Consider the following 18869-nt stretch of genomic DNA (forward strand, 5'->3'; position numbering starts at 1 on the left):
TAATTTGGCTCCAGGTATTAAATCAATGGAACAATCATACGGTCTATGTGGTGGGAGCACCTCAGCCTCGCTTTCGGAAAACACATCTTCAAAGTCTCTCATGTACTCCGGAATACCCTCTAGACTGACAGACAACACAGATTTTATCGTATTGACAAAAGGAATCCGGGTTCCAGTACCGTCAGCTGGTTCTCGGCAGTGCCTTTGGCCTAGGTGCCTCCTTCTCGGTATCCGAGTTCCAGCAACATCTGCTGGTCCTTGGTAGTGCTTTATATCACAGGTACCTCCTACTTAGTAACCGGGTTCCAGCACCATCAGCTGGTTCACGGTTGTGCCATTGGCTCTTGTTCCTTCTGCTGCCCATCCGGGTTCCAGTACCATCAGCTGGTTCTCGGCAGTTCCTCAGCCTTCTTGTACCTTCTGCTACTTTTCAAAGTTCACGCTTTTGGAAATGGTTTTTGGTTCTCACTCTGGATCTCCCTGACGACAACCCTGAAGACGACGACCCTGAAGACCACACCGAAGAAGGTCAAAAAGATGACCCTGAAGAAGATGACCAAGAGGACAAAGAACATGAAGACAACCACCAAGATGCAGAACAACAAGAGACAGAAGACCAAGATGCAGAAGAACAAAAAGCAGAAGGACCAAAAGCAGAAGAACATTAAGCATAAGACTAAAAATCTGAGCAAAAGATATTATCTAAATTATAAGCAGAAGAAGACTAAGCAGTGTATGGGGGTGAGTCCGTTCCTCCTCATGGTGCCCCTGGAAAATACCTGCTGCTGCAGGCCAAACTGAACGTGGACAAATCCTGTTGTAAATCTTTTGTGACAGGCAGAACGGAAGGTGTAATCTTCAAACTTTTATAGATAACAACTACAGGAATGCCTGTCACAAATAAGAATATGATGAAGAAGATGAATAGGAAGAAGATGAATAAGAAGAATATGAAGAATGTACAAAAAAAGAATAATAGGAAGAAGATGAAGAATGTAAAAAAAAAGAATAATAGGAACAAGGTGAAGAAGAAGAAGATGAATAAGGTGAAGAAGAAGTTGATGAAAAAGATGCTGCTGCTGAGGATGATGAAGGAGAAAGTGTTGGAGAAGTAAAAAAGAAGGTGAAAAGCATGGAAGTAGTGAAACATACATATCAAACAAAATATACAAAAGGTTAACATAGTCAATATCTTTGTAACTCAGAACATCTTTAAAAAAAAATTATTCCTGCTATTCCATTTGATTGGGCTAAACCTCTATGCCTTTAATGTCTCCTCCACCTCCCCAATACATTCTACATTATTCTTAGTTGTTTTTCTTCATGTAGAATTAAACTACAAGGAAAGAAAGGGTTTTTTTTAATTCCGATATTTCTGTTCCATTGACTTGAATGGGACTTCCGGGATCGGAATCGGCGATACCCGATACTTTTTTGATATTGGCCGTCCGATCCGATATTTTTCAATATGGGGTGGTATCGCTCAACACTATTCATGAATGATATTTTCCGGGACTTTGTGGATAAGTTTTGATCATCTATCTGGATGATATTTTGATCTTTTCCAGGGATTGGGATTCTCATGTGGAACATGTTCAGACTGTGTTCCGGATTTTGAGGGAGAATTCCTTGTATGTTAAAGGATCGAAGTGCCTTTTTGGTGTACAGAGAATTTCATTTTTGAGATTTATTTTGTCTCCGTCAACTATTGAAATGGACCCGGCCAAGGTACAGGCCATTTATGATTGGTTCAACCCACTTCTTTGAAGGCTCTCCAGAAGTTTTTGGGTTTTGCTAATTTTTATCGTAAATTTATAGCTAATTTTTCTGGTATTGCTAAACCACTGACTGATTTAACTAAGAAGGGTGCTGATGTGCTGAATTGGTCTTCAGAGGCTGTTTCGGCCTTTCAGGAGCTGAAGCGGAGGTTCACTTCTGCTCCAGTTTTGCGGCAGCCTGATGTCTCACTTCCTTTTCAGGTGGAGGTAGACGCTTCAGAGATTGGTGCAGGAGCAGTTTTGTCCCAAAAAGATGTGGTGACGTCTAAAATGAATCCCTGTGCCTTCTTTTCCCGAAAGTTCTCCCCATTTGAATGCAACTATGATGTGGGGAATCGGGAATTGTTAGCTATGAAATGGGCATTTGAGGAGTGGAGACAATAGTTGGAGGGAGCTAGACATCAAGTTGTGGTCCTCACTGACCACAAGAATTTGATTTACCTTGAGTCAGCCAAATGCTTGAATCCTAGACAGGCTAGGGGGGCCTTGTTTTTTACGCGTTTTGATTTTGTGGTCTCCTTTCTTCCAGGCACTAAGAATGTTAAGGCAGACGCCCTTTCTAGGAGTTTTTTTTGCTGATTCTCCTATTGTGACCAAGCCTACTACCATCCTAGGTGAGGGGGTAGTTCTTTCTGCCATCTCGCCCGATTTGAGACGTGCTCTTGAAGAATTCCAGGAAGACAAACCTGAGCGTTGTGCTATGGGAAAATTGTATGTTCCTGACCAGTGAAGAGAGTGATGTCTGAAGTTCATTGCTCCGCATTGGCTGGTCATCCAAGTATTTTTGGTACCAGAGATTTGGTGAGTCGGTCTTTTTGGTGGCCTGTCTTATCTCGTGATGTCAGGAATTTTGTGCAGTCCTGTGGGACTTGTCTAAACCCTGTTCTCGCTCTAGTGGGTTGTTGATGCCCTTGCCAGTGCTTAAGAGGCCATGGACCCATATTTCAATGGATTTTATTTCTGACCTTCCTGTCTCACAGAGAATGACTGTTATCTGGGTGATTTGTGATAGATTCTCTAAGATGGTCCATCTTGTACCACTCCCAAAGTTGTCATCTTCCTCAGAGTTGGTACCCTTGTTTTTACAACAGGTGTTTCAGTTGCATGGGATTCCTGAGAACATTGTATCGGACAGAAGAGTTCAGTTTGTTTCCAGATTCTGGAATGCCTTTTGTTCCAAGCTGGGAATTCAGTTGTCCTTCTCCTCTGCGTTTCACCCTCAGACCAGTGGGCAGACGGAGAGAACAAACCAGACTTTGGAGTCGTATTTGAGATGTTTTGTATCTGCTGATCAGGATGATTGGGCTTCATTTTTGCCCTTGGCCGAATTCGCTTTATATAATAGAGCTAGTTCTGCCACCTTGATGTCGCCCTTTTTCTGTAACTTTGGGTTTCATCCTCAACTTTCTTCAGGGCAAGTGGAATCTTCAGCCTGCCCAGATGTTGACAGTGTGGTAGAAAGAATGCAGCAGATTTGGGACCAAGTAGTGGATAAATTGTCTCTCTCCCAGGAAAAGGCCCAGCGGTTTTCTAACCGGCATAGGACCATTGGTCCCTGGTTTAAAGTGGGTGATATGGTTTGGTTGTCATCAAAGAATATCTCTATGAAGGTGGCTTCTCCAAAGTTCAAGCCAAGATTTATTGGACCTTACAAGATTTTGGAGATTCTTAATTCGGTATCTTTTCTATTGGCTCTTCCTGTTACGTTTAAGATCCATAACGTGTTTCATAAATCGCTGTTGAAGAGATATGTTGAGCCAGTAGTTCCTATGGCGGCACCTCCTGACCTTGTATTGGTTGAAGGTAATGTGTAATATGAGGTAGAGAAAATACTGGATTCTCGTCTGATAGATTGGTTCGTGCTTTTCATCGGGCCCATCCTGATTGGCCCGGTGGCGTGGATGAAGGTTCGGTGACCCCTCCTCAAGGGGAGGTACTGTTGTGAGCTCATTTTCGGGTTTGCCTCTGGCTTCTGGTGAGGGTTATGGAGCTGACTGTGCTGACAGAGGAGTAGTGAGTTCTCTATCTGGACTCCCTCTGTTGGTGAAGGGAGGTAATGAAGCTGATCTAAATGGCAGAGACCGGCCACCCGAGGAAGAGGACTGCGATTGGACATCAGGAGTTTCTGATTGGATTTAAGGCAGCCGACTCCCTAGTTTCTTGCTGGTGATTTTTCCTGACTGTGGCTTCTGGTTTCCAGTTTGGTTCCTGCCTTCTTAAAGCTAAGTTTTCTCTGCTATTGTTCATATGAGTTTTTGTCTGGTTTACTTAGTTTTTGTGTTCAGCCAGCCCTGGCTGGGACTGGGCTGAATTCCCATTTTTGTCTCTGATCAGTTGATCTCTTTTGCTCTGTCTTCAGAATATACCTGAGCGCTGATATAGTGATTTGAAGTCTAGCGACTTCAGGGCTTTTTTCTATCAGACGTGTTGGTCATTTTTTGGCAGGTTTTTTTTGCGTGATTGCAGACAGCAACTTTTCATACCTGTCCTTTCTAGTTAGTGAAGGCCCCATCGTTTGCTCAGTCTATCTTTCTATCTGTGTTTGTGTTTTCATCTTGTTTCACCATCAATACATGTTGGGGTGTTATGAATGAGTCGCCGAAGGAGGAAAAAACAAAAATACAAGCTAAGTCCAGAGAACCGGAGAGGTTCATAGCTATCGGATTGCAGACCCCTGATCCTATCCACAACAACTAACAGTAGCCGTGGGGGGTTCCTACGATGCCCTAGACCCCTCGATCACAGCCGGAAAACTAAATAGGCCTAAAGAAAGAAAGGGGAAAACTAAACTGCCCCAGAGCAGACCCCAAAGCAATAGGGAGCCCCTAAAATATAATGACGGTGAAGCAAGATGAAAACACTAACACAGATAGAAAGATAGGTTGAGCAAACGATGGGGCCCAAGCTAACTTAAAAGGACAGGATAGAAAAGCTGCTACCTGCAATCCGCAAAAAACTCTACCAAAAAATGTCCCAACCGTCTGATAGGAAAAACAGGCCCTGAAGTCGCTAGGACTTCAAAATGACTATATCAGCACTCAGGTAAATTCTGAAGACAGAGCAAAGAGACAAACTGATCAGAGACAAAAATGGAACTCAGCACACCCCCGACCGGGGATGGCTGAACTCAAAAAAACAAGGTAAACAAAACAAAACTAATAAGTTCAATAGCAGAGCAAAAACTTATCTTTGGGAAGCAGGAATCAGACTGGTCTCCAAGAATCCAGCAGAGAAATCACCAGCGACTCAGAAGGGCATCGGCTGCCTTATATCCAGTGAGCAGTTCCTGTTACCCAGTCATCATCTACCAGATCAGGTGTTTGGTAATCAGCCTCACTACCTTCCTTCACCAGAAGAGGGAGTTCATCAGACATCGACGGTGAAGGGGAAAATGAACTCACAACATTGGGGGCTGTCTATTGCTTTGGGGTCTGCTCTGAGGCAGTTTAGATTTTCCCTTTCTTTCTTTAGGCTTATTTAGTTCTCCGGCTGTGACGAGGTGTCTAGGACCACCGTAGGCACGCTCCACGGCTACTGCTAGTTGTTGTGGATAAGATCAGGGGTCTGCAATCCACTAGTTACCAACCTCTCCGGTTTTCTGGGCTTAGCTTGCTTTTTGTTTTTTCCTCCTCGGTGACTCATTCATAACACTAAAAGATAAGAAAAAGGAGTTAGATTATACTCACCAAGGGGCGGTCCAGGTCCGGTTCGAGTCTGGAGGGAGTCGTGGTCCGGTCCAGCACCTCCCATCTTGCAGCACATCCTCTTCATTCCTGCCCGTCGTGGCTCCAGCACAGGCGTACTGCTCTGCCCTGTTGAGGGCAGAGCAGATTACTGCAGTGCGCAGGCACCGGAAGAGGTCCAGCGCCTGCGCACTGCAGGACTCTGCTCTGCCCTCACCAGTGCATAGCAGTGTGCCCACACCACAGTCGCGACAGGCAGGAATGAAGAGGACGTCATCACTAGAAGATGGGAGGCGCAGGACCGCAACACCTATCGGACCAAGACTGGACCGCCTCTCGGTGAGTATAATATGACTCTTTTTTCTTATCTTTCATGGTACATTGTGGGCTTATCTAAAGCATTACAGAATGCTGTAGATAAGCCCCTGATGGCGGTGGCCGCAGCTGATAGGCAAAAAAATTGATGACAGATTCCCTTTAAATGATTCCTTGAATTTTGCACCTTTTCTGTGAGAAATTGAATGAAAATTTATAACTGAGTATCCCCTCTTTTTGTATCTTTTATCTGGATGTATGTTATTGTGTGTTTTTTTAATTTTTCATTTCTATTTGTACAGTTTATATATTTTGGTTAATTCCCCTGCTGTACCTGGACAATATCATATGTCTACATTCTCAGCTTCCATAACAAACTTTGAATGTTCGATGGGGACCTTCTGAGGAAACTGCCTACATGGGATCCTAATGAATATTAGAAGACAACTATATATTGGCAATGAATGTTTTAAATTGGGGACTTTACTGATTAATTTATTCCTATGTTGTCATTGTGCTCACAGGGGTCCTTCTCGTTATCCACAAAATGAATGTTTTCACTACTGGTGTGGGGTTTGTGGTACGCATGCACCGGCTTGCCGTCCGCTGCTGGCCTGCATCTTTTGGCATTTTGACATCTCTGGCACGCGACTGGGTGCCATGACAACCTCCTGGCTCCTGCTCACGTGCCTGGAGGCATCTGACCGAGTCATGTGGGTTTGATACGGGTGGCCATGTTGGCATGCGTCATTTATACACAACCCAGCTTTGGCTGGTCACGTGATACACACGTGGTCAGTTGCTATGGATATTTAAGGTCCTGCAGAAGACCTTCCACACAACTCCCCTTGAGAAAGCACAGCAAACAAGCAATGAAACACACGTAGGGGGCGTCCGGTGGGGCACCTCCGTACTGGGTAAGATTACCTCTTGCCATACTTTTTACTGGCCAATTAGATGGGCATATTTATGAAGTCAGTATTGTGTGGGATGAATTTACTATAATGACCTTCACCACACTATTTACAATGAATTTGGGACTTTAGCTTTATGTTTGACCGCTGTGAGCAAGCTAATTAATCCCTGGTGGTGTTTCTTGCCCATTAATGTTGTCTGTACTGACAGAGTCATTGCAATTGTACATTATACTGTGTATGGCCCCTTCTCTTCCTTTTTGCACATTTTTCTAATCTTGTTGATTTTAATTTGATTGTGTCAATAAAGATTTTTTATATATTCTTGAAGAAAAGCTCCTATTTTTCTCCTTTTTTGAGTATATCTATTAGGGAGTGGTATTTTAGTGGCTAAGTGAGTGCTTAGCACATTTAACCCCTTAGTTACAGAGCCATTTTGCAGCTTAATGACCAGGCCAATTTTTACAATTCTGTCCACTGTCACTTTATGGGGTTATAACTATGGAACACGTTAACAGATCCTGGTGATTCTGAGAATGTTTTTTCATGACATATTGTACTTCATGTTTGTGTAAAATTTCTTTGATATGACTTATGCTTTTTTATGAAAAAAATGGAAATATGGCGAAAATTTTTAAAATTTTGCAATTTTCAAACTTTAAATTTTTATGCCCATAAATCAGAGAGATATGTCACACAAATTTCTTATTAAATAGCATTTCCCACATGTCTACTTTACATCAGCACAATTTTGGAAACAATTTTTTTTTAGGAAGATATAAGGGTTAAAAGTTGACCAGTGATTTCTCATTTTTACAAAATTTACAAAACCATTTTTTTAGGGACCATCTCATATTTGAAGTCACTTTGAGGGGTGAACATGGCAGAAAATACCTAAAAGTGACACCAATCAAAAAACTGGACCCCTCAAGGTGCTCAAAACCACAGTCAAGAAGTTTATTAACCCTTTACGTGTTTCACAGGAACTGAAGCAATGTGGAAGGAAAAAAATAACATTTAACCTTTTTTGCAAAAAATGTATTCAGAACCAATTTTTTTTATTTTCACAAGTGTTAAAAGAGAAAATGAACCACAAAATTTGTTGTGCAATTTCTCCTGAATAAGCCGATATCCCACAGTGGGTAAACCACTTTTTCGGCGCATGACAGAGCTCGCAAGGGAAGAAGCGCCGTTTGACTTTTTCAACTCAGAATTGGCTGGAATTGAGATCGGACGCCATGTTGCGTTCGGAGAGCCCCTGATATGCCTAAACAGTAGCAAACCCCAACTAGTGACCCCATTTTGGAAACTAGAACCCTTAAGGAACTTACCTAGATGTGTGGTGAGCACTTTGAACCTCCAAGTGCTTCACAGAAGTTTATAACGCAGAGCCGTGAAAATAAAAAAGCATTTTTTTTCCACAAAAATGATATTTTCGCCCCCAAATTTTTATTTTTACAAATGTAAAAGGAGAAATTAGACCACCAAAGTTGTTGTGCAATTTGTCCTGAGTACGCCCATACCACATATGTGTGAGTAAACCACTGTTTGGGTGCACTACAGAGCTCAGAAGGGAAGGAGCACTGTTTGACTTTTTCAATGCAGAATTGGCTGGAATTGAGATTGGGCGCCGTGTCGTATTTGGAGAGCCCCTGATGTGCCTAAACAGTGAAAAAAACCACAAGTGACACCATTTTGGAAACTAGACCCCTTTAGGAACTTATCTAGATGTGTGGTGAGCACTTTGAATCCCCGAAGTGCTACACAGAAGTTTATAATGCAGAGCCATGGAAATAAAAAGTAATTTTTTTCCTCAAAAATGATTTTTAGCCCACTATTTTTATTTTCCCAAGGGTAACAGGAGAAATTGGACCCCCAAAATTGTTGTGCAATTTGTCCTGAGAACACCAAGATCCAATATGTGGGGGGTAACCACTGTTTGGGCACATGGGAGAGCTCGGAAGAGAAGGAGCACCATTTTGGAATGCAGACTTTGATGGAATGTTCTGCGAGTGTCATGTTGCGCTTGCAGAGCCCCTGATGTGCCTAAGCAGTGAAAAACCCCACATTTGACCACAGTTTGGAAACTAAACTTCCAAAAGAGCTAATATAGATGTGTGGTGAGCACTTTGAACCCCCAAGTGCTTCACATAAGTTTATAATGCAGAGCCATGAAAATAAAAAATCATTTTTTTTCCTCAAAAAAGATTTTTAAGCCCGCTATTTTTTATTTTTCCAAGGGTAACAGGAGAAATTGGATGACAAAAGATGTTTTACAATTTGTACTGAGTACGTTGATACCCCATATGTGGGGGGGAGCCACTGTTTGGGCACATGGGAGAGCTCGGAAGGGAGGAAACGCCATTTTGGAATGCAGACTTTGATGGAATGTTCTGCGGGCGTCATGTTGCGTTTGCAGAGCTCCAGATGTGCCTAAAGAGTAGAAACCACCCACAAATGACCCCATTTTAGAAACTAGACCCCCAAAGGAGCTTATTTAGATGTGTGGTGAGCACTTTGAACCCCCAAGTGCTTCATAGAATTTTATAATTAGTATTACTCTAGTAAGGGTAAAATGGAAATTCTTGATGCAATAACGCAACTGTCCCACAACAAAGGTGAACTGTAGTACAATGCTGGGAACAGGATTGATTGTCCAATGCCTGATGCCAGACTCCTTCAAACATCAACTACCTGCTGGTGATCAGTGCTAAACAAAACACAAGAAGCAAAATAAAGGGGTTTTTTAAGGAGTCTCTGGGCCCATATGTGACTTGGGAATCTCTCTTATTACAGTCTCCAATTTGTGTTGGTCTCATCAGAGCTTAATCTTAAATGCAGTTGGTTGGATGACTGCTGAGGGTTTAAAGAGTGCTTTTAAGAAAGTATCAGGATCAACTTCAGCTGGAGGATTTGAATCAACACTGGAGTAGAAGGAGGTTGTGTTTCTTCTAGATTCTCCTTCCTTATTTGATGGGGTGTCACTTAATCTTTTAAGGATGGGCATGTATGATGTTATCACACTACCATTCAAATGAAGCTTGCATTTCATTGGTTGTCCATCTAGTTATATTTTGTTGTATTTTTTGTAGGCACCAACTGCATCTTCCTTTCTTATAAATAAAACCTCTGCAACTCCGTAACTCATCAAGCGGGCGAGCTTCAAGGCACCGTATACACATAAAAGCTACACGATATCTTCCTTTGTGACTCTTGGATGCAAATTATTGATGGTCATATTTTTGCCTTCTAAAGGGCTCGTTTGAAGTCGGTCTTACTGCGGAACTGGCCTACTTTGTGATAAGTGTCCGTGAAACATTCATTACAGGCTTTTTGTGCAATAAAGGTGGCAAAGTTTCGTGCTGATTAGACATCGGAGCTGTGTGTGCATCATTCTGTACCACATTAGTAAGAGGTAAAGTTTGCCCAAGAGAAAATGAATTTCCAGACATTCCCATCCTATTTTGTACAGTGCTGGCAGCTGTGATTTTCATCTTCTTGGTGGGGATGTGGGAAAGTTCCAAGTCGTCATCAATGCCATCATTGTCCATATCTTGTAAAGAGGAAATCTGTGGTTTATCTGTTTCATTGTTAAGAATGTTTATTCGCATTCCTTTAACATTGTTCACCTGAAGAAATTGTTTTCGGCTGCAAAATTTGGATGGCCTTGGTAATATTCATGGGTGAAGATGAAGAACCTTGTGCCATGGGTGAGTTAATAGTTAAGGCAGGTGCACTATTCTTTAAACTTAGTTTTTCACAAGCATCCATCAGTTTGGTTGGTTGTCCAACACTGATCTGTTTCTTTCTAGAATTCATCATCTCACAAGCATCTTGCACTTTACCCTTTATACTGAAACGTGTGTCTTTGGCAGCCAATTTTTTACTGGCTTCTTTTATGCTTAGCTTGAGATGCACGTCTGTTACAGCTATCTTCTCAATGCATTCGGGTAATTGGTGGTGGGTAAACGACTAATCATTGTAGGCTGGATCCTGGATCTCATACCTCCCATAGCTCCCCTGTTATTAATCCTGTGTGTTCCCATTCCTGACGTCACCATGCCCCTTTTCCTGGTCACTTCATCCAACGACACATACGCCATATTTCTGCTACAAACCTGCACCTTCCCAGCAACAACTGTGTAGGAAACCATGTTATTGTTTTCAAGGGTGTTTATGATGCTCGTAAAAAAAATGTTGACACGGTATGTTAATGTGTACCCCCGAGGGGGAACTGTTTGTCAGCCCATATACTTAGTGTGGGCATTACACGTATAGGAGACCCTCTACTTTAAACTGGGAAAACATTTCTTCCTTGGGGGATTGGAGTGCGTGCAAATTTTGTGCAGGTACTTCATGGGCAAATTTTATGTCACTTAAAAAAATCATAATAATGGGAAGTTTGGTTTCATGTGGCCATCCACCATGTGGGTTCAAAGGCTTATTGGGGTGCATGTAAATTTGGTGCAGGGCAGGCCTTGCATTCAATGCATAAGCAAACAGCTTGAGAGTACGAAATAAATAATGGGAACTTTGTTTTCATGTGGCCATCCAGTACCTCGGCTCAAAGATTAATTGGGGTGCATGTAAATTTGGGGCATGGTAGGCCTTGCATTCAATATGTAAGCAAACAGTGTGGGAGTACTAAATGAATAATGTGAACTTGGTTTTCATGTGGCCATCCAGTATGTGGGTTCAAACTCTTATTGGGGTGTTTGTAACTTTGGTGCAGGGCAGGCCTTGCATTCAATGCATAAGTAAACAGTATGGGAGTACCAAATGAATAATGTGAACTTGCTTTTCATGTGGACATCCAGTACCTCGATTCAAAGGCTTTTTGGGGTGCATGTAACTTTGAAGAAGGGCAGGCCTTGCATTCAATGCATAAGCAAACAGTCCGGGAGTACCAAATGAATAATGTGAACTTGCTTTTCATGTGGCCATCCAATATGTGGGTTCAAAGGCTTACTGAAGTGCGTGTGACTTTGTGGCAGGGCAGGTCTTGCATTCAATGCATAAGCATGCAGAATGGAAGTACCAAATGAATAATGTGAACTTTTGAACTTTGTTTTCCTGTTGCCATCCAGTAAGTGGGTTCAAAAGCTTATTGGGGTGGGTGTAACTTTGGGGCAGGGCAGGCATTGCATTCAATGCATAAGCAAACAGTATGGGAGTACCAAATGAATAAAGGGAAATTTGTTTTCATGTGGCCATCCAGTACCTCGATTCAAAGGCTATTTGGGGTGCGTGTAACTTTGAAGAAGGGCAGGCCTTGCATTTAATGCATAAGCAAACAGTCTGGGAGTACTAAATGAATAATGTGAACTTGCTTTTCATGTGGTCATCCAATATATGGGTTCAAAGGCTTAGAATCATAGAATCATAGAATCGTAGAGTTGGAAGGGACCTCCTGGGCCATCTGGTCCAACCCCCTGCTCAAAGCAGGATTCGCTAAATCATCCCAGTCAGATGTCTGTCCAGCCTCTGTTTGAAGACTTCCATTGAAGGAGAACTCACCACTTCTCATGGCAGCCTGTTCCACTCATTGATCACTCTAACTGCCAAAAAGTTTTTTCTAATATCTAATCTGTGTTTCCTCCCATTCAGTTTCATCCTATTGCTTCTAGTCTTTCCTTGTGCAAATGAGAATAAAGTTGATCCTTCTACAATATGACAGCCCTTGAGATATTTGTAGACAGCTATTAAGTCTCCTCTCAGTCTTCTCTTTTGCAAACTAAACATTCCCAAATCCTGCAACCTTTCCTCATAAGGCAGGGTTTGCAGACCGGTCACCATTCTGGTCGCTCTTTTCTGAACTTGCTCCAGTTTGTTGATGTCTTTTTTAAAATGTGGTGCCCAAAACTGGACACAATATTCCAGATGAGGTCAGACCAAAGAGGAGTAGAGGGAAATAATGACTTCACGTGATCTAGACTGTATGCTTCTGTTAATACATCCTAGAATTGCATTTGCCTTTTTTGCTGCTGCATCACACTGTTGACTCATATTCAGTCTTTGATCTATTAGTATACCCAAGTCTTTTTCACATGTGCTGTTGCATAGCCCTATTCCTCCCATTCTGTATATGCTTTTTTCATTTTTATTGCCCAGATGTAGTACTTTGCATTTTTCCCTGTTAAAAACCATTCTGTTAGTTGCTGCCCACTTCTCCAGTTTATTTATATCTTTTTGAATCCTCTCTCTCTTCTCTAGTATTAGCTATCCCTCCTAGCTTTGTGTCATCAGTAAATTTAATTAGTTTACCTCCAATTCCTTCATCTAAATCATTGATAAAGATGTTGAACAATACAGGGCCCAGGACAGAGCCCTGTGGTACCCCACTTGAGACATTCTTCCAACTGGATGTGCAGCCATTTACGACCACTCTTTGGGTCCGATCACTAAACCAGTTATGAATCCACCCAACAGTTGCCTTGTCCATTCCATAGTTAGTCATTTTTTCAATAAGGATTGTATGAGATACTTTGTCAAATGCTTTGCTGAAGTCAAGATATATTATATCTACAGCATTTCCTTGATCCACCCAATCAATGATTCCGTCATAGAAGGAAATTAAGTTAGTCTGACATGACTTATTAGTTACAAACCCATGCTGACTCTGTTTTATCACTTCATTCTTATCCAGGTACTGACATACATGTTGTTTAATAATTTGTTCAAAGATCTTTCCTGGTATAGAAGTCAGACTCACAGGCCTATAGTTGCCTGGGTCCACCTTCTTCCCCTTTTTGAAGATAGGAACAACATTTGCTCTTCTCCAGTCTTCTGGGACTTCTCCTGTTCTCCAAGAATTTTCAAAGATTATGGAGAGGGGTTCAAAAATTTCTTCTGCTATCTCCTTCAGTACTCTGAGGTATAATTCATCTGGACCTGGAGACTTGAATTCATTTAGGTTAGCTAAGTGTTTCCTCACTATCTTTCTGTTTATAGATATCCTGGATTCTTCTATTCCCTTAATAGGACAGTGAATAACAGTTGATGTTACATTTCCTTTCTGAGAGAAAACAGATGCAAAATAGGAATTTAGAAGTTCAGCCTTCTCAACATCCTGTCTTACCATTTCATCATTTTCATCCTGTAAAAATCCTATAGCATCTTTGACTTTTCTTTTACTTTTGACATATCCCCAAAATCCTCTATTATTGCTTTTGACATCTCTTGCAAGCCTCAATTCATTTTCAGCTTTAGCTAATCTGATTTGTGCCCTGCAGGTTCTGCAGACAGCATTATATTCTTCTTTAGATATGCCTCCCTCTTTCCATTTTATAAACATTTTTTTCTTCCTTTTTAGCATGTGCTTAAGTTCTGTGTTCATCCATCCAGGTTTCCTTAAATGCTTCCTATTCTTCCCTCTTTTTGGAATTGTTAACATTTGTGCTTTGAGAATTTCATTTTTCAAGATTTCCCATCCTTCCTGGACATTTTTGTCTTTAAGGATATCCAGCCATTGGTCCCTCCAATTCTCTTTACTGGAGTGCGTGTGACTTTGGGGCAGGGCAGGTCTTGCATTCAATGCATAAGCATGCAGGATGGAAGTACCAAATGAATAATGTGAACTTTTGAACTTTGTCTTCCTGTGGCCATCCAGTACGTGGGTTTAAAGGCTTATTGGGGTGGGTGTAACTTTGGTGCAGGTCAGGCCTTGCATTCAATGCATAAGCAAATGTTATGGAAGTACGAAATGAATAATGTGAACTTGGTTTTCATGTGGCCATCCAGTATGTGAGTTCAAAGACTTATTGGAGTGCATGTAACTTTGGTGCAGAGCAAACCTTGCATTCAATACATAAGCAAGCAGTATGGGAGTACCAAATGAACAATGTGAACTTGGTTTTCCTATGGCCATCCAGTACGTGGGATTAAAGGCTTATTGGGGTGTTTGTAACTTTGGTGCAGGGCAGGCCTTGCATTCAATGCATAAGCATTCAATGCATAAGTAAACATTATGGGAGTACCAAATGAATAATGTGAACTTGGTTTTTATGTGGCCATCCAGTACCTCGGTTCAAAAGCTTATTGGGGTGCGTGTAACTTTTGAGGCAGGGCAGGCCTTGCATTCAATGCATAAGCAAACAGTATGGGAGTACTAAATGAATAATGTGAACTTGGTTTTCATGTGGCTATCCAGTATGTGGGTTGAAAAACTTATTGGGGTGCATGTAACTTTGGTGCAGGGCAGATCTTGCATTCACTGCATAAGCAAAGAGTATGGGAGTACCAAATAAATAATGTGAACATGGTTTTCCTATAGCCATCCAGTACGTGGGTTCAAAGGCTTATTGGAGTGTGTGTAACTTTGGTGCAGGATAGGCCTTGAATTCAATGCATAAGCAAACAGTATCGGAGTACCAAATGAATAATGTGAGCTTGGTTTTCATGTGGCCATCCAGCAGGTGGGTTCAAAGGCTTATTGGGGTGCGTGTAACTTTGGGGCAGGGCAGGCCTTGCATTCAATGCATAAGCAAATACTATGGGAGTACTGTTATGAATGAGTCACCGTAGGAGGCAAAAGCACTTATGCAAGCTAAGTCCAGAAAACCAGAGAAGTTGGCAACTATCAGATTGCAGACCCCTGAACCTATCAACACAACTAGCAGTAGCCGTGGGGGGTTCCTACGATGCCCTAGACCCCTCGATCACAGCCGGAGAAATACATAGGCCTAAAGAAAGAAAGGGGAAATCTAAACTGCCCCAGAGCAGACCCCAAAGCAATAGGCAGCCCCCAACATATAATGACGGTGAAGCAAGAAGAAAATACTAACACAGACAGAAAGATAGACTGAGCAAAGACGGGGCCCCAAAACTACCTAGATAGGAACGGACAGGAAGGCTGCTGTCTGCAATCTGCAAAAACCCTATCAAAGACATAAGCCAACCAGCTGATATGAAAAAGGCCCTGAAGCAGCTAGGCTTCAAAAACTGAATCAGCACTCAGGTATTTTCAGAAGACAGAGCTAAATGAATTCAGCACACCCCAGCAGGGAATGGCAGAAATCCAGAAAAACAAAGCAAAAACAAAGTCAAAGCACAAAAGCAAAAGGCCGAGCAGCAAACTTAGCTTTGGAGGAGCAGGAATTCAGACTAGTCTCCAAGGATCCCACAGAGAAATCACCCGCAGGGCAGAAGGGCGTCGGCAGCATTATGTCCAGTCCGTAACTCCACTCAGCCAGTCACAATCATCAGCCTCAGGTGTTTGACAATCAGGCTCACTACCTTTCTTTACCAGAAGAGGGAGTTCCTCGGGCCTCAGTAATGAAGGGGAAAATGAACTCACAACAGTACCTCCCCCTTGAGGAGGGGTCACCGAACCCTCAACTATGCCACCAGGGCGATCAGGGTGAGCCCGATGAAAGGCACGCACCAATCGTTTGGCATGAATATCAGAGGCGGAGACCCAGGAATTATCCTCCTGACCATAACCCTTCCACTTAACCAAATACTGGAGTCTCCGTCTAGCCAGACGGGAATCCAGTACTTTCTCTACCTCATACTCCATGTTACCTTCAACCAATACAGGGTCTGGAGGTGCCACCCCCGGAACAGCAGGTTCAACAAACCTCTTCAGCAAAGATTTATGGAACACATTATGGATTTTAAATGTGACAGGAAGAGCCAAACGAAAAGAGACCGGATTAATAATCTCCACAATCTTGTAAGGTCCAATAAATCTAGGCTTAAACTTAGGAGAAGCCACCTTCATAGCAATATTTTTTGATGATAACCACACCATATCACCAACCTTAAACTGGGGACCAATGGTCCTATGTCGGTTGGAAAACCGCTGAGCCTTCTCCTTGGAGAGAGATAACTTATCCACCACTTGGTCCCAGATCTGGTGCATTCTCTCCACCACAGTGTCAACACCTGGGCAGGCAGAGGGCTCCACCTGCCCTGAAGAAAATCGAGGATGAAACCCAAAGTTACAAAAAAAAGGTGACATCAAAGTGGCAGAACTAGCTCTATTATTCAAAGCAAATTCGGCCAAGGGCAAAAATGAAACCCAATCATCCTGATCAGCAGAAATAAAACATCTCAAATATGACTCCAAGGTCTGGTTTGTTCTCTCTGTCTGCCCATTGGTCTGAGGGTGAAAAGCAGAGGAGAAGGACAACTGAATTCCCAGCCTGGAACAGAAAGTTCTCCAAAATCTAGACACAAACTGCACTCCTCTGTCAGATACAATGTTCTCAGGAATCCCGTGCAAATGAACCACCTGTTGTAAAAACAGGGGCACCAACTCAGAGGAAGACGGCAACTTAGGGAGTGGTACAAGATGAACCATCTTAGAGAACCTATCACAAATCACCCAAATAACAGTCATCCTCTGAGAGACAGGCATATCAGAGATGAAATCCATTGAAATATGGGTCCATGGCCTCTTGGGGACAGGCAAAGGCATCAACAACCCACTAGAGCGAGAACACGATTTAGACCGGGAGCACGTCCCACAGGACTGCACAAAATTCCTGACATCACGAGACAAGGAGGGCCACCAAAAAAAACGACTCACCAGATCTCTAGTACCAAAAATACCTGGATGACCAGCCAAAGCAGAGCAATGAACTTCAGACATCACTCTCTTCTTCCACTGGTCAGGAACATACAACTTTCCACTGGGACAACGCTCAGGTTTGTCCTCCTGGAACTCTTCCAGAGCACGTCTCAAATCGGGCGAGATGGCAGAAAGAACTACCCCTTCGCCTAAGATGGTAGCAGGCTTGGTCACCACAGGAGAATCAGCAAGGAAGCTCCTAGAGAGGGCGTCTGCCTTGACATTCTTTGTTCCAGGAAGAAAAGAAACCACAAAATCAAAACGTGTAAAAAACAAGGCCCACCTAGCCTGTCTAGGGTTCCAGCGCTTAGCCGACTCTAGGTAAATCAAATTCTTGTGGTCAGTGAGGACCACGATTTGATGCTTAGCTCCCTCCAACCAATGTCTCCACTCCTCAAATGCCCATTTCATGGCCAACAGTTCCCTATTCCCCACATCATAGTTACGTTCAGATGGAGAGAACTTTCGGGAAAAGAAAGCACAGGGATTCATTTTAGATGTTACAGGATCCTTTTGGGACAAAACAGCTCCTGCACCAATCTCAGAAGCATCCACCTCTACCTGGAATGGAAGTGAGGCATGAGGTTGCTGCAAAACCGGGGCGGAGGTGAATCTTCGCTTCAACTCCTGAAAGGAAGAAACAGCCTCCGGAGACCAATTTAACACATCAGCACCCTTTTTAGTCAAATCAGTCAATGGCTTGGCAATACTAAAAAATTTTGCTAGAAATTTCCGATAAAAATTAGCAAAACCCAAAAACTTCTGGAGGGCCTTCAAAAAAGTGGGCTGAACCCAATCATGAATGGCCTGTACCTTGGCCGGGTCCATTTCAATAGTTGAAAGGGACAAAATAAATCCCAAAAAAGAAATCCTCTGTACTCCAAAAAGGCATTTAGATCCCTTGACATACAGGGAATTCTCCCTCAAGATCCGGAACACAATCCGAATATGTTCCACATGAGAATCCCAATCCTTGGAGAAGATCAAAATATCATCCAGATAGATAATCAAAAAATTATCGACAAAATCTCGGAAAATATCGTTCATGAAGCACTGGAAGACAGAAGGGGCATTAGTGAGCCCAAAAGGCATCACCAGGTACTCAAAATGTCCCTCTGGAGTATTAAACGCCGTCTTCCATTCATCCCCATGCTTAATGCGAGTAAGATTATACGCCCCCCTGAGGTCAAGCTTGGTAAACCAGCAAGCACCTTTAACTCTGGAGAATAGATCAGAAATCAGGGGTAACGGATACTGATATTTAACAGTAATTTTGTTGAGGGCACGATAATCAATGCAAGGTCTTAATGATCCATCCTTTTTGGCTACAAAAAAAAAACCAGCACCCAAGGGTGACGAGGATGGTCTAATATGACCCTTCTCCAACGCCTCCTTAATATAGGATCGCATAGCCTCGTGCTCGGGTACAGATAAATTGAAGAGCCGACCCTTAGGAAATTTACACCCCGGGCTCAGTTCAATTGCACAGTCATAACTCCTATGAGGAGGCAGAGATGCAGACTCATTCTCACTAAATACATCATAAAAGTCAGCCAAATAATCAGGAACATCATGCGACTGAGGAGAGGTGGAAAACACCGGAGCC

At 42.7% G+C, this 18869-nt stretch overlaps 1 protein-coding gene and 1 pseudogene across 6 annotated transcripts in view; one reads left to right on the plus strand and one right to left on the minus strand.

The window, feature by feature from the left end:
- The window catches only part of CTNND2 (catenin delta 2), a 3465616-nt gene that overhangs the window by 884871 nt on the left and 2561876 nt on the right, over nucleotides 1-18869 (plus strand). The window lies entirely within an intron of this gene.
- LOC141099669 (polymerase delta-interacting protein 3 pseudogene) lies at nucleotides 9509-10793 on the minus strand (annotated as a pseudogene).

This window comes from Dendrobates tinctorius, unplaced genomic scaffold (genome assembly GCF_039654945.1).
Source record: "Dendrobates tinctorius isolate UK_male_01 unplaced genomic scaffold, ASM3965494v1 ptg000100l, whole genome shotgun sequence".
NCBI classification, from domain to species: domain Eukaryota; kingdom Metazoa; phylum Chordata; class Amphibia; order Anura; family Dendrobatidae; genus Dendrobates; species Dendrobates tinctorius.